The sequence below is a fragment of the Ammospiza caudacuta genome, chromosome 1 (genome assembly GCF_027887145.1).
Source record: "Ammospiza caudacuta isolate bAmmCau1 chromosome 1, bAmmCau1.pri, whole genome shotgun sequence".
Lineage (NCBI taxonomy): Eukaryota > Metazoa > Chordata > Aves > Passeriformes > Passerellidae > Ammospiza > Ammospiza caudacuta.
The window spans coordinates 106,706,477-106,721,508 of NC_080593.1; the positions used below are offsets into that span (position 1 = coordinate 106,706,477).

The following is a 15,032-nucleotide window of genomic DNA, read 5'->3' on the forward strand; positions in this document are numbered from 1 at the left end:
TAATGCAGAGTAGGAGGTGGATATTCCTATATAGCTGCTTCAGCAGTTAAAGGAGTTCTGGCTTCCCCTGCCCCTATTCCTCAAAGAGCAGAGTACAAATGCATTCATGAGTTTAAAGGCACTTTTTTTATCCAAAGTGTCCACAGCTGTTGCATGAAAAAAATGCCTATTGAGACTTACAGGAGTTCAAACTTAAACCTTCTTTGTGCAACCTAACCCGCTCCCTTCACAAGTGTATTTGTCTTCAAAACCACACACTATTTCCATTAGTACATACAGATTGACATCTGTATTCATGGATTTGTACAAACAGAAAAAGAATATAAACTATTTTTCAGGTCCATGCTGGATACTTATATTTAATTATTGTCCTTAGACTTGTAAATGTACCATTTCTATGCATATAGCCATACCAACTGTTTCTCTTGCAAAATATATTATGACAGAGATTCCCACAAAAGCCACGGGCAGGACAGTCTCCCAGGGTGCCTTTGAAGGTCTTCCCCACAGAAGTATGTCTTAAAAGGTTTTCTGAGTTCAGGCATTCCAAAGTTTCAGCTTATTCTTTTGAAGTTCTCCAGGAAGCTTTGTTGCTGTGTGGCCTTAGGACACTTCTGCTATTTGTTTTCTTTTGACTAGTTCAGAAAAAAAAATTAACCAGGTGGTACCAGGAAACCAAAATAATCTACTCAGCAGCTTCCACAAGAGGGTGCAGTTGCATTTTGTTAAATCCGGAACCAACCACAGTTAATAAACGGATTGCACCAACAGCTGCCAGGCTGCCTACAGAAATGACTAATGAAACAATTATAGATATAAAAACATCAAATGTGGTGAAAGATGAGAAAAATTATATTGAAACACACTGAATTTATTAATAAACAGCACTGTCAGGTGATGCTGAATAAAAAACTTGGCCCTTCACAACTCTGTGGGATCCATTTGTAATTTGTTTTCTTTGAGCTAGTGCCATGAGCATTCTAAGGGGAAGCCCCCAGCTATAAAATCCACTCCTCCATTTTAATGTGACTTCTTAGACATTCCCATCATGAAGCAAATAGAGCATTTACTGATTTTACCAGGATCCTGGGCCCTTCAATAGCTCACCCTCAATTCCACACCACTACGCTGTTGTCAGTGGCCATTTTGCATATTGGACTAGCAAAGGTTGTTTATTACTATATCTTTTGTTATGAAGACCTCTAACAGACCTGCTGTAAGGACCAGCATCTGACTGTGAAAACTGCACTCACAAAGAACATCAAAAAAATTTTACATTCCTGCAAGAACCAGGTGAAAGTTCACGTAATTTCACTGATCAAATGATGCATGTGCCAACAGGCATGATGCCAACAACCATTGGCTTTGTTTGTTGCTCTTCTCTCCTTGCTTGTTGGTCCCTTAAGCCTGTTCTACCCAAAACTGCAATCCCCATCTCTAAAAGTCTTCTATCCTTATGGGACACTTCAGCCTGGCACAAGAAATAGGATCCAAGTGTGGGTGAAATTTGAGAAGTGGTGATAGATATTCAGAGCTCTGAATTCTGTGAACTCTGTGAACAGATATTCAGAGTGCTTGACACTGGCTGTCTGTTGGTCACTTCTGTTCTCAAACTTGGTGAATCACCTGTTTATGCTCAGAAAAGCATGTGATTAGCTTGGGTAATAGGGAATCACAGGCTCTGTCTCCCACCCACTCTTGACAAGATGGAGCTTGCCCTGACATAGAAGCCAGCACACAGTTTGTCACATTTAAAGCACAGATTCTCTTGACAAATAAGCATTGAGATAGTCATCAGTTCTAGCAAGTCAGCGACTTATGGCCACTTTTACAAGGATATAAAATGTCCTGGCAGGTTATCCTAACTACCTGTGTCCTAAAAATTCAGTATGAGTATGGCAACCCTTATATTTCCTAAAAATACTTCACTGTCATTAAAAAGAGGTTTGTGCCCATTTTTTAAAAACAAATTAAGGAGTATGCCTCTGAACATTAAAAAATTATGAATTTACCTACATGTTTTTAAAGCTAAAACTATGTTTTTAAACATACAAATTTTTGCTTGGTAGACTGAGACTTTTTTTTAAAAAAGCAGTGTTCAGTTTTTAAAAAATGCCCAGTCCTAGGAAAACAGTTGTGAAACCTCAGATGTGATTTTTCATGTCAAAAGCCCAAGCCTTCCACCAGAGCTCTTTCAAATTTTTACAGTTCTCAAGCAACTCTGAGAAACATCATATTTCAAATGTGTTGAACACACCAAATGCTACATGGATTTCATGAGGTTATGTTTGTTGTCTAGGAAATAAACTTACCTTCAAATAAGATCCTTATTGCTAGGTTGGAGCAGTCATAAGATTCTCCTGAGAGGACATTTTCAAATGCACTTGGTTTTGGCTTGACTATTTCCCTCTATTGCTGCTCCAGAATTTTCTATTCATGGTTTTTAATAGAAAAGTGTTTTCTGTAATATTTTTTCCACAGGAAAAAGTTGGTTGTGTCAAAACAATGTCATGTCCCTTTGGGAAAATAAAAAAATAATCCAAAATGTTTTGAACTGTCCAAGCAAATCTAAATGTTTGGCTTCAGGATGGTTTGTCATTACTTATCATGAGTTTGTCATGGTTTAGGTTCCTCACTTCCCCCCATCATCTGGGGTTCCTGCATGGATTGCATTTTCCATCAAGAACAATAATGTCCCTTCTAGCTGTTATGATGATGCATCAAAGATGTCCAAGCCCACATTTTAAAACCAAAATACTTTGGAACGTTCTGTGTTTTCTTTTCTTCCCAATTAGAAAACAAAAGCAAAAATGTGGGACAGTTTTGAACACGCTGTCTGATTTTCAATAGGCTCCATTTTGATGGAAAGAGGAGTAGGAAATTCTTGTGCTTTAGAAAATTCCACTTTAACCAAAACTGAAAGAAAAAATAGGCAGAAGGAAGAAGCATGTGACCCATATTAATGTAATCCTTAATGTCATATATCTTTGTTTAGCTGGTATTTTTTCTTCTTTCATTTAGCTACATTTTTCTGCATACTATTAACTAGCATTGTCCATTATGAGAATTATAAATGTATCTTTTTATCCCATCATTTACAACTTATTCCATGAGAAATTAAATACCAACATGCAATGGTATCTGGCTACAACAAACTGTTTAATGAAATGTATAACAGAATTAAATAGCTGAATATGATGTTACTTTGAAAAAAAAAAAAAAAACACATATTTATGAGGGGAAAGGACTATTTGCCAGCTGCCTTTCTTAGAATAACTCAAAATTTGTATAAATATATGTTGGCAAAACCTCTCCTTTCTAAATAAATTTGTCATTTTTGTAGCTTGCAGTTCTGAATTCATGGCATATAGTTAGTTCTTCTGAACCTTTATAGCAGTGTTTTCTTTTTTCTTTTGAAGAATATGAACAAAAAGTTTCTGGGTGGCTGTGACATACCATCACCAGCTTCAGCACTCATGAAGGCAGGCTCAGGTTTGGTTCTGTTCTGCTCCTTTTTTTCTCCTGAAAGCCAGATGGCCAAAAAGCACAGTGATAAAACATCAGGACAAATCAGGAGCCTGCAGAAAAAAGAGAAGAGTAACTCAAAAGTATTTTCCTTCTTTATTAATTCCTATATATTTTTTTCTTTTTGAGCTAGAGGTGGAGAAGGTTAAAGCTGCTAACATTTCCCCACAATAGCTGTTGCATAGTGGGAGGTCTGTTCCAGCTCTGTGCTCCTACCTAATTGCAAAGAAATGCTAGCTTAGCCTTGGAAGCCTTTGAACAGAGCATCTCCAACCTCCTTGGCTTGTGAGACGAAATGCAGATAGAGATTTGGAGAACTCACCTTAGATCTACCAAGCCTCTACATGAGCAGTGAGACTGTCCAGAGGCTTAATTGCCTTTGGGTCGGGTATGGATGTACTATTAACACCTACTGCAAAATGCACATCCCTGCCATCTGCGTGGGAGACTCGGGACATTACAAAGGGCTGTGTCCAGTTTGGAAGCAGAGGTGTTGTTCTGCAACTTAGCTGGCAAAGTTGCTTCCTTCTAACATGAGAAAGCAGCAGACTTTCACTTTGAAAGTGTCAGAGCAGTGAGGCAGGCAATTGCCAAGAACAATCTTTGCCTAGAAAAAGTGGAAGATGGGCAGTTATAGGCAACTGAAAACTCTTACACTCAATAACAATTAACAACAAGGAAATGATACAAGCTCTGCTTTTAATAAACCCAGTCTTCTTCCATTTCTTCATGTCTTCTTCAGATGTTAAGAATCAAGCTTTCTACAGGTGCAGCCTCTTGAGTAGCTGTTACCTTGGCTGGCTCCATGACTCACTCATTCAGCCCCAACAGAGATTCTCAGGGAGAATGGAAGACACTGCGGTTGCTTCAAGGGAACAGAGCAGATAGTGATAAGCAAACCAAAGGACATTTACCTAAAGTGAGGTGGGAACTGAAAAGCATCCATGCAGAACTATGGAACAATTAAACATCAGGAAAACAGAACCCTATAATCTTCCCTATTCCCTACCACCACTGCTCCCTCTTCATCTATTAATACAATCACACTGGATTTTCCTAAATTCAAAAATTTCAGAAAATTGAGACTGTTCTGGTTCTAGGTGGGATAAGAAGTCAGTGGTGTCCCTATGTTATTACCTCTTTCCTCATGCCAGTGAGCACAACAATGTGTATATCCCTAGCAAAATTGCCTCAACACGTTCTTGGCTTGTAGAAAACTATTAGGAGATGTAAACTAAGATCATGTTGGCAGAGCTGAAAACCTATAAAACTATAGGGAAACCTATACACCAGCAGACCTGAGGGAACTGTAACCTCCACCTGAAGGAATGGTGATGAGAACATTAAAGTCCTGAGGAAAACAATAGAAATAGAGGGCATGCTGGGAAAACAAGCCCACATATCTGAGAGATGTCCAGTTTTCTCAGATCTCTAAATGGTGGACAGCAATTATGTCAACCTCTAATGATGAACAGCCCCATCCTGATCCAAGCTTCATTCTAAGGATTTGTGTGACATCACAGATTGAGGGGATGATTTTGCTCCTGGAACTATTCCCAAAGTAATAAATTTCATCACATTAATCTCTAAATTAAGAAGGAAGGTTTTCTTATCCTCAAAGTTCTGACCAACAATCATCCTCAAAACATTAGGGCAGGAAAAACAACCTGTCACAGAAAATTCAAAAGATCTGTTAAGCATCAAAGTATAATGAAGGGCACACACACAGCCTGAGGAATTTGCTCACCTTTAAGCGAGGTGGTAGCTGAGAGGAAAAACCATACAGAGTTCCAAGTAAGGTTTAACTACTGATGACAGGAGAGTAAGATTTCTTTTTTTTTTTTTCCATTCTATTCCACTTGGCTTTGTTGCATGAAGTCATACATAAAAGCACCACAACAGCATGTGTGTTCAAGAGTAAAAATTCAGGATGCCCTGGAAAAGAGGAAATTTAGATGCAGAATCCCCTTCCAGTGCTCCCTAAATGCCATTTTAACTTGGATTCTGCAGCTACTAACATTATTAAACATTACTCACACAATAATGTCTTAGGTAGTCACTTCAAGAAAAACAAAATACATATAACCAGTATGTACGTGTGCAAGTCTCCCAAAGTCAGCAGAAATTGCTTCTTTTTACTGGCTATCAAATGAGGTCAGAAATCTCTTACAGGCTATGAATTACTCTGGCAGTGATGTCAAAACCAACCCCACTTCAGGTCAGCTTTACTGCACAAACTTCTTTTCCTCCTACTCTTTGTCCTTTTCCACTCTCCCTAAGAGTACACGACCTGTTTTGTGAAGAGGAAGGCATACATTCCAAATCTCTCAGAAGAGCACAGTGGCACAGGTAAATATATTAATTTTTTCTGAACATGTATGATTTCACAGGTTTCAGATTTTTCAACTATGAAATTTAAATGAAAAATAAAAAAAGAATGTGCGCAAGCTTCCCAATTAAATCATGCAAGAACCAAAGACACAGGATGTGAAGTCACTCCCAAAGCAGGGTTGAGTGTTAAGTGTTCATCATATATAGCACTGCCCTTGAAACAAAAGCAGTAGTTATTTTAAGTAACCATAAGCAATACTCATGTGCAATTCAAAGGAGATCGGATATAAAGAGATAAAGATTAGAGTACAGCAATACGGCTTTCATTATACAATGTAATCCAGCGTGTCTGATGTAACTGGATGTGACACAAATGTAAATAGCAACAGGTTTGGGAACACGGGGTTTACAAGCTTTTAAGCACAACTTTTAGTAAGTTCAAAAACAATCTTTGAAACAATGTTTTTCAAAAAGAACCCTCCGCATACTTGCTAGAAGTAAAATATGCATAAATAATTAGAGATGCTATGCAAGATCAAACAGAAGTGCTATTTGAAAAAGAACGGAATATTTAACCTCACAAATAGATGCAGGCACCAAACACAAAGATCCTGGCCATTTGGAGATGCAGATGCATTTTAAGGCAAAATGGGACAAGTTTAACATGAGGCTTAAATAGGAAACTTGCTTCAGAATAGGAAATAATTACAGACCAACCACACAGTGACTTAGCACTCCATTTCCTTACTGAACTACTATAGTGGTATGTAATTTGCATTATATCTAAGGAAGATCTTTCACTTTTAAACATCAATGATTTTATTAATAGCTTCTGGAATATTAAATAGAAATTAACGTGACAAAAACTACCCACTTATTCAACTAATGCTTAGACTATTCAAAAGAAATGTATTTGGGATTAAAAAGAAAAACCTATGTTTTGCTAAACACCATGTTCTTAAAATAGTGATCCAAGAGCTTCAAAGTGAGCAACTAATACTATTTCCAAGATGAACTGCTTTTTTGTAATATGATCACACAATACAACGAGCAATGGGAAATTTGGACATGAATTTTAGGAGGTGCTGCTATAAAATACCATTGTTTTCTACACTTTCAAAGAGCAATAGCTACGATGAGGCCTTGACTACCTCAGTTATTTCTCATAAAGAGGAAATTCATTTAGGTCCAGAAATATTTTTTTTCCTTTCAAAAGAAAAAAATTGTTTATCCATGAACCACTGTAATGATTTGGTTTTTTTTACTTACTCTGAATTGCAGAATCCCACCAAGTGTTTTCAATAATGTGTTGATGTTTTCAGGTTACTACCATGTGTACCATAGATTAACTTTTGGCATGTACTGACAAAGCTCTTCAGGGAATCAATCTGTCCATCTCCTTCAATATCTCAGGATGCAAGTCCTGTATGCCCCAATTACAAACCACTGAACCCACATCAGTGTTTGAAATATTTTAGTCTGCCTGTCTCCATCTCTATTCCTCTGTTCCTCCTTCTTCCTGCTCTTACACCTGTATTCCCCCACATCACCCTAAAAATACTTTATTTGGCATAATATGTATTTGATTCTATCATATATTTTTGGGTTTTTCAAATTACTCAAACACATTAAGGATTGTATAAGTGATCACTTTAGAAAGTAATTAAAATATATGAGAATTTTCAAGGATAGTGCATGGAGAATGCTTGCCTAAACATAGGCTATTTGCATAAATCTTCAAAATTAAATTAATAACACACAGATGAGGAGTTAGTGAATACTGTGAAGGGCTATTTGGGAAACTGTGTTCAGCAAATGGCAGCAATGAATCCCTGCATTAGTAGTTCTTACACTATATTCCAGCCATGCTAAAGCATTCAAGGGCAGCTCCTCCCTCCTCCTTCCCTCACAAGGTCAAAAATATTAATTTCAAACAAAAGAATGAAAGAGAGGGGAAATTCCTAGAAGCTGGCACTGGCCTTGCCTGACTAGTAGGTGAGACTGGTAGTTTTGGCTGATCCGCTCAGTCTCCTGAGCGAATACCAAGCAGCGTCAGTCCACCTGCAGTGCAACACATCAGAGATCCCAGTCAGGAATGGCCATGGAAAGGGAGCTTTACCCAGGTATCATGTGGCAGACATTTTGCAGGCTGCCTGACTGGCAGGCAAAAGGTGGCAATGACACTTTGAGTCCCATCCTGTGCAGGATTAATCAGGCTGAACTACCAACAGTTTCATCGTTTTAAGTCACCTGCTCAACATTTCCTTATAAAAGGAACACTGTGAGGAACACTCAGACTATCAGTGACAAGTGCAAGACAATTTAAGAAGCAGCCAGTTTTTCCACTGCAATGAAAGCATGTCTAGCCTCCAAGACTCCCAACTCAGACCCTCATCTATTCTTTCACACCCATATGGTGTGAGTCTGAGCCTGCTCTCAGCTATGGGACTGGTCAGCTCGCCTTCTCCCCAACTGCTCTGCTATTTTAATCACACTGTGCTTGAAATTAAGCGTGACAGTCTCTCCACTACCGATCGAGTCAATCACTGGTGCAGCCCCAGTACTGTCTGTGGCAGCCAATAGCACACATACACGAAAGACAGAGAGCAGACGACAGTTAGTCACTCAGCCTTTCAGAAACTCACCAAATCATTCCTTACACTGGTCTTTAGGAGAGAAAGCAACAGGAGAGGTGTGATGAACTGAGAATCCCAACAAACCTTTCGGTACCACACGGGCATCGCCAGGTGCCGTGAGAAAGGACTACTATATAATCCCACCCCTGAACACCGAACCTGAAACCCAGACATCAAATTACAGCGACAGCTGGCAAGAGCCAGGATGTCTCTAACTATGAAGCTTTAGCCCAATGCCACAAAATTTCTTATGTGAGTCATTCTGAAACGTCATGAAGATGACAACACAATTAAGTCTCGTGGTTTTCAGGTATGCAAATTTTACCATTGTGCTGTAGAACGAACCAATCAGCAACACTTGCCTGAGTATACAAAACACCACAAATGATACTGGAATTCAAACTTCGCTCTCACTCAAGACCCAGTTGGAGTCGTGAAGCCGTGGCTGACCCAGAGCTTCAACCAGGCTGCAAACTGTTAAGTAATTCATTGCCAAAGTCAATTTGTAAAATTTACAATTGCTGTTTAAATTAAAAATAAATTCTGTATAACGTGAGTTAGATTTCTGACTGAACAGGATATGATCAATTCCACAACTCAAAGAAGGTTACATGAGAAGAATTTATGGTATTGAGTCTCCAAATCTAGAACACTTTTTTTTTGTATTTTTTTAACTGTTTAAGTGTATCTATGGTCCTCTAAGAGCAAATACATGTATTTTCTTTATTTGAAATTAAAAAACACAAACGGCTTTACTCTGCAGCATTGCCTGCAAAATAAACTGGACATCCTGACTCAATTATTTTTCTTAAGAACGAACTATATGAAGTTATCATTAGTGACCAACACAACTACTGTTATCTGGTCAGCCTTTAAAGAAAATAAAACGGGGGGAGATGTAAAGTTGATTATTAGAGAGCTGAGAAAAATAAAAAATAATGCTGAATGAGGACTGCCGATTTGCCCATATAAACTTCGGGTCTTTAGGTTCATTTTTTAAATGTTCTTCCACTCCTTCCGGCAGCCTGCAGCTCTGAAGGCTAGATGCATTTGAACCACCTTTTCCCATGAAGCCCACCTTGACAGAAACCTAATTTTTTATTTCTTAAAATACCAAACACTGACTAATGGAACCGCGACGAGTGGGAAACCCGTAACGTAGAATTCCCCGGAGTTCCTGATGCGTAATTTACAGGCTGGTTCATTGCTCGGTGTTCGGCGGCAGGTCTGTTCCGCCCTGGGCACTCCCGAGCTGCCGGCGCTGCCCCCGCACTGCCGGAGGGCCATCTTGCTCCTGTCTGACCCACGGGAAATCAAATGCACCGAGCCTAAGCCGTGGCCCACCTGAAGACACCCAGGCGAGGAGTTTTAAAAGTTATTTTTGTTCGCTTTTCACGCACGACGCCGAAGGGCTCCGCTGCCGGAATCTTTCATGTTCAGCTTCTCTGGCAAGAGAGCCTCACCGAGCTCACCAGCCCGGCACGGCACGGCCGGAGGACCTACCCCGACCGGGGTCCCCGCGACCCAAGGCCGGGAGTAGGCGGCCGCCCTCGGGCGAGCCGCGGGGCAGGGCAAGCCCCGGCTCCCTCCCCGCCGCCCCCGCGCCGCCCCGCACGCCTCCACCATGTTGTCTCGGTGCGCAGCGGCGCGGAGGAGGGACCGCAGCCGCCAGCCCGGCTCCGCGGGGGCCGCCCGGCTCCTCCCCGCGGCCTCCGGTTCGAGCGCGGAGGCGCTGCCCCGGCCGGCAGGCGCGACAATCCCGACCCGGAGCGCATGGAGGGAAACGCGGTGCGGAGGAGGGGCCGCGGTGCCCACCGGAGATCCCGGCCATAGGGGCGGGGAGTCTCCTCCTCCTCCTCCTCCTCCCGCAGCGAGGCTCCAGCTCCCCGCACGCACCGGAGCGCTCGGCTCCCTCCTCCTCGTCCCTCCTCCCTTCCCCTCCTCCCCGCTTCCCTCCCCGGGTCGCCGCGGCTCCGGGAGGAGCGGGGGGGCCCCCGCTTCCTTTCCTCCCCCCCTCCTTCTCCCACCCGCCACGCCGAGGAGAGGCAGGTGAGGCCCCGGCCGCGTCCCCGCTCCGCCGCCCCACGGGAGCGGCGGCCGCGATGGCGGCGGCGATGGAGGCGCTAGGCCCCGGCCGCCCGCCCCCGGCCTCGCCCCGCCGCCGCGCCCCGGGGGCGGGGGGCTTCCCGCACCCCCGGCCCCTTCTCCTCCGCAGAAACTTTCTCGGCAACTTTCTCCCGGGCCCGAGCTCCTGCCCGCGGGGCCGAGGGGTCGGGCGGGCGGGAGCCGCGCTGGGCTGGGCGGGCTGCGGGCTGTAAGTTTGTGGGGGAGGGCCCCGTGACCCCTGCGCGGCCCGGGCCCCTCCCGGCCCCTGCCCGCCGCGCTGCCGCGGGCGCTGCGGGCCGGCTGCTCGTCCCCCGGCGGAGGCGGCGTTCGCCGCGCGGGCTGGTGCTCGGCGTGAGCCGCTCCCGGGCGCGGGGACGGAGGATGTAAAAGGGCAAAATTCAGGAGTCGCCTGTAGCTTGGCCTGCGTGGTTTTATATTCTATTAGTTTTTCTTCCCCCCGCCCCACTGTTCTGGTTTATATCCTATTATCGAGCCTGAAACATGACCGCTGTACGTTTCTGAGTCATTAATTTAAATGTTCAATCATCACACTTCATCAAGGCTCCTTGTCTTCCTTACAATTAGAAAAAAATGTGTTGGACACACACAGGCCCCTGTTCCTGCGGAGGCTGCACATAACTTTCTGCTCTCTCTGGACCCGCAGGCTTGATGTGCTTAAAGTTGTGTGCTCAGACCAAGGCTAGTGTGACTTCTCCAGTATTCAGTATTACAAATATGTGAAGTTTATGATATGGTTATTTATTATATTAATATATTGGCTACTACGTGTCGTGTATGCATGTGATTATGATCGTCTTGGCACTGGGAAAACTAGGACAGAAATATTTCTGAAGCTCATGTTGTAAAGGTATATTCAGATGTACCTTCTGGATTTAACCCTAGGCAGAGGCCAGTCATTAATCAAAAATTAGGTGTTTGGATTTATTTTAAGTGGCAGAATGTTCCAAAACCAGTTTTGAAGGTTGGAGTACGTTCACACGGAAAGTGTAATGGTTTCAATTAATATAACTCATAGATAGCTGAATGATTTTTCAGGCAGATTTTGCAAATGAAATTGATCTTAAGTCGGGAGCCAGATATGAAAATTTACTTTAGAGTCTTTTTCTTTCCTTTTTGGAAAGTAAGCATTGAAGAGGGATAGAATTGCCTTGTAAGTTACCTTTGCAGTACCTCTGTTTGTAGGTATAGTTCACCCATAGCCATGTTTTTGTTGGCTTCATAGAAGTAAGAACATATCCTTTCCAAACAACAAAACCTCGCACTTCCACTCTTATTTCTGATGTGTATCTGTAAATTTAGTTATAGCAGGTTCCTACTGAGCATAAGCACAGAGTGGAGACTCTGTGTGTTCTGCACAGCCAGGGTGTTGTGGTTAATTTTGGGACAAGGTAGCATCTGTGATGGCAACAGGGACAGCAGCATGGGCACTGTGCTTCCGCTGAATTTCAAAGAAGAAGATCCTCTGGTACCAGGTGTGACAGTAGTTAGTAACAGCAATTGCCAGTAATTAATTATTCCATGCGCTTTATTAGCTTTATTTCTTTAACAGGTGCAGCTCAAATAGAGCTATAATCTGTGTGCCTTCAGTCTCTCTAATAACTCTTTTGGCTGTTAGAAGATTTCAAATAAATTTGGCAGCAGAGGTCTCCCAGGTGAGCAGTTTCTACAAAATTTCTGGAAGTAAGGAAGCCAGGTAGAACGGTGCATTTAACCTACACACCAGAGAGTTCACAGCAACACTTACCTCAAGCTGGAAATTGCGGCAGGAAATGGGGCCTCCCTGGTTTTGCTGCTTGCAGAGCTGCTGGTCCAGTTTTCAATAGTTATTTAATAACTGAACCCCTGTACCATTCTATCTGGAATGAGGCTGGTGAGCCCAAGGTAGCTTTAATCTATATTTTGTATTACCATGAGAGATTTTCAAGGAAATTCTTGTTACTCAACGACAGTTCTTAGGGTACAAAACATATGAGTGGAACTGAAAGTATACTTAAATTGCTGTATTATTTTGAAATAGCTGGAAAAATACTTAATACATTTTTGGTGTGCTGCATACTGTAATAATTCTACTGTAATACAATTATTGAAAAACTTCACATTATAGGGGTTCTTATCAATATTCACACAGCAGAGCAGAGAACTATTCTTGTGCTCCAAAGAAATGCTCTTTATTTTGTGCTTTGTGCACTTCTGCAGCTCCTGAAGAATGAAATTGTCACTCTGTTCAGTCTGATAAATCATGGCTGTCATGTGACAGCGATGCAAAAGTCTGCAGTGTGGCACATATCAGATTATGTGGTCAAAGTTTACTTTATGAACAAACTGGCTACATGGTTCTACTTTTCCATATGTGCTACCTGTGGACAAAAGCTGTACATTTTCAACAGATAATTCCTTGTGTTCAAGACATTAGTTAAAAGAAATACATTCTTTCATTCATATTCCCTACTTGCATCCAGCTGTTTTGCTGTATACTTTGATCACAGTTTGAGTAAGGTACCTTGATGTTAATTTAAAAATTGGTGTCAGTACTAACACAAAAATGACTTTAGGAACGCGTCCTTACTCTGCTGTGTCGCATCAAGCAGCCTTTTTCAGGTAGGACGTGTTCTGTGCGTATGTACACAGCCTGTGGCTTCTGTGAAGTCCTCCTGAAAGGTTTCAGGCTTCTGGTGCTGCGAGTCCTGTGCCTGTGGCTGGAACAGATTGATCCATGAGGGAGAACTGTAGTTTCTCTACCTACTGTAACAGAATGGGTTAGTTTTTGTCTTGGAGGAGCCACCTCCAAATACAAGTAGGTAACTCTAGTCTCAGGATTTCTTTCACTTCTATTCTCCTTGAGAGTGGCAGTAGGAGGCTGTTTTATAGTGATGGATTTTATTATGTGATAATCACTATTTTTATGTTTTTTTTTTTAAATACTAGCTGCTTTACAGTTGCCATATGGGAACTTCTTTCAATCAGTACAGTCCCTGGCTGCATTCACACCAATGATTAGAGCTGTAGGGTTCCAGATTGTACCACCAATTGCCAGGTTTTGAAGGTAAACCTGGATAACTTCCCATGTGTATGCTTAGTTTAGTAGAGAAAATATACTGAAAAGATGCTGTCAACTAACTGTAGGACAAGTTTAATTTTAGCTTATAAGAGGTCATTCTTACTGCCTTTTGCATTTATGGGGGTTTATCCTTGATGGTGCCTGTGCATCAAAACAGATACTGGCACCAAAGTAATTGAAATGAGTGGGACTGCACCCTTAGGTAAAGTTAACACACATGGCTGATTGCAGGATCAGAGATCAAGATGATAGTAACTTTAATGCTAGAAATTGAGTAAGTAAACACTATTACTTATGCATGAGTTTTGTTCCTTTTAAACACATATTCTTTGAAAATGTAAAGGGTGGCTGGAAAAAGGATAGAAAACGCTCTCTAGTGTCATTTTGGATAGGGACTGCATAGAGCACTGGGTTTCATGCTGTGTCCCCTAAGTCAGTGCACCAAAGCCATGCACAGCTGAAATCAAGCCCTCAAGCTGGACTTCTGGCTAGCCCTGGCTTATATCCCAGCCCCACAGCTCAGTGGGCTACTGCTGTACAGATTATCACTAACTGCATTTAAGGCTGTGTTGACTGTTGTGGCCAAGACTGGGGTTTTGTTTCGATTTTTCTTTACTGTAGTATTAGGTAATGTTATAGGGCATGGTTGGAGAATGCTGAGGAAGTAAAACCTCCTCAGCTTAATACAAAATAATTTGTATTCTAGCTTTTTGAACACTGTTAGTTGTTGAGTAGGGAATTGGATAACTTTTTTTGTTAACCTGGCTGTGTTTTATCTTTGTATTTTTGGAAGGCAAATGCTTTTATAGTAATGTTACATGAGACTTCAGTAAGTAACGATATTGACTGCGCCTATGTCTTAAATGTTTATGTAAATTTTGAATTCTGATGGTGATACTGAACATCAAATAATTTGTCTTTCAACTTGTCTGAACTTCAGGTAGATGAAAAACTTATATGGCTTAAAATGTTTCTGTGGTTTTCTTCACACCAGAGGTCTAGAGAAGTCTGGGAAAAATAAATGATTCTTCAGAAGTGATGAGCCCTTTTAGTTGAAATTTTAGAGTTATCTAGACCAAGCTTACAAGAATGAATAACTTTGTTTAATTCCATTGACACTGAAGTTGAGTAAACACATCCACATAAGTAAATCTTTATAGATCAGGGCCTTTAACTTTGTTTTAGAGAAACTTTCAGGAGAATTTTGTGGCATTAATCACACATTTAAACTCAGTCTTTATATTGGAGGGGTTTGATTTAGTAGGGTTAAGTTCCTTTGCACATGCCCAAAGTACTCTGTAGTGTTGCAAAACTGAGACAGTAGTAGTGTTTTATTCATGATGTGAATAAATGCA

The 15,032-nt window shown here is 41.7% G+C and overlaps 1 protein-coding gene across 1 annotated transcript in view; it reads left to right on the plus strand.

Annotated features, from left to right (window-relative positions):
• Nucleotides 1–10,204: 10,204 nt before the first annotated feature.
• The window catches only part of YES1 (YES proto-oncogene 1, Src family tyrosine kinase), a 49,566-nt gene continuing 44,738 nt past the window's right edge, over nt 10,205–15,032 (plus strand). Inside the window, exon 1 of the mRNA XM_058820765.1 lies at nt 10,205–10,541. The gene's annotated coding sequence lies outside the window, so the exon portion shown is untranslated. The remainder of the gene's footprint in view (nt 10,542–15,032) is intronic.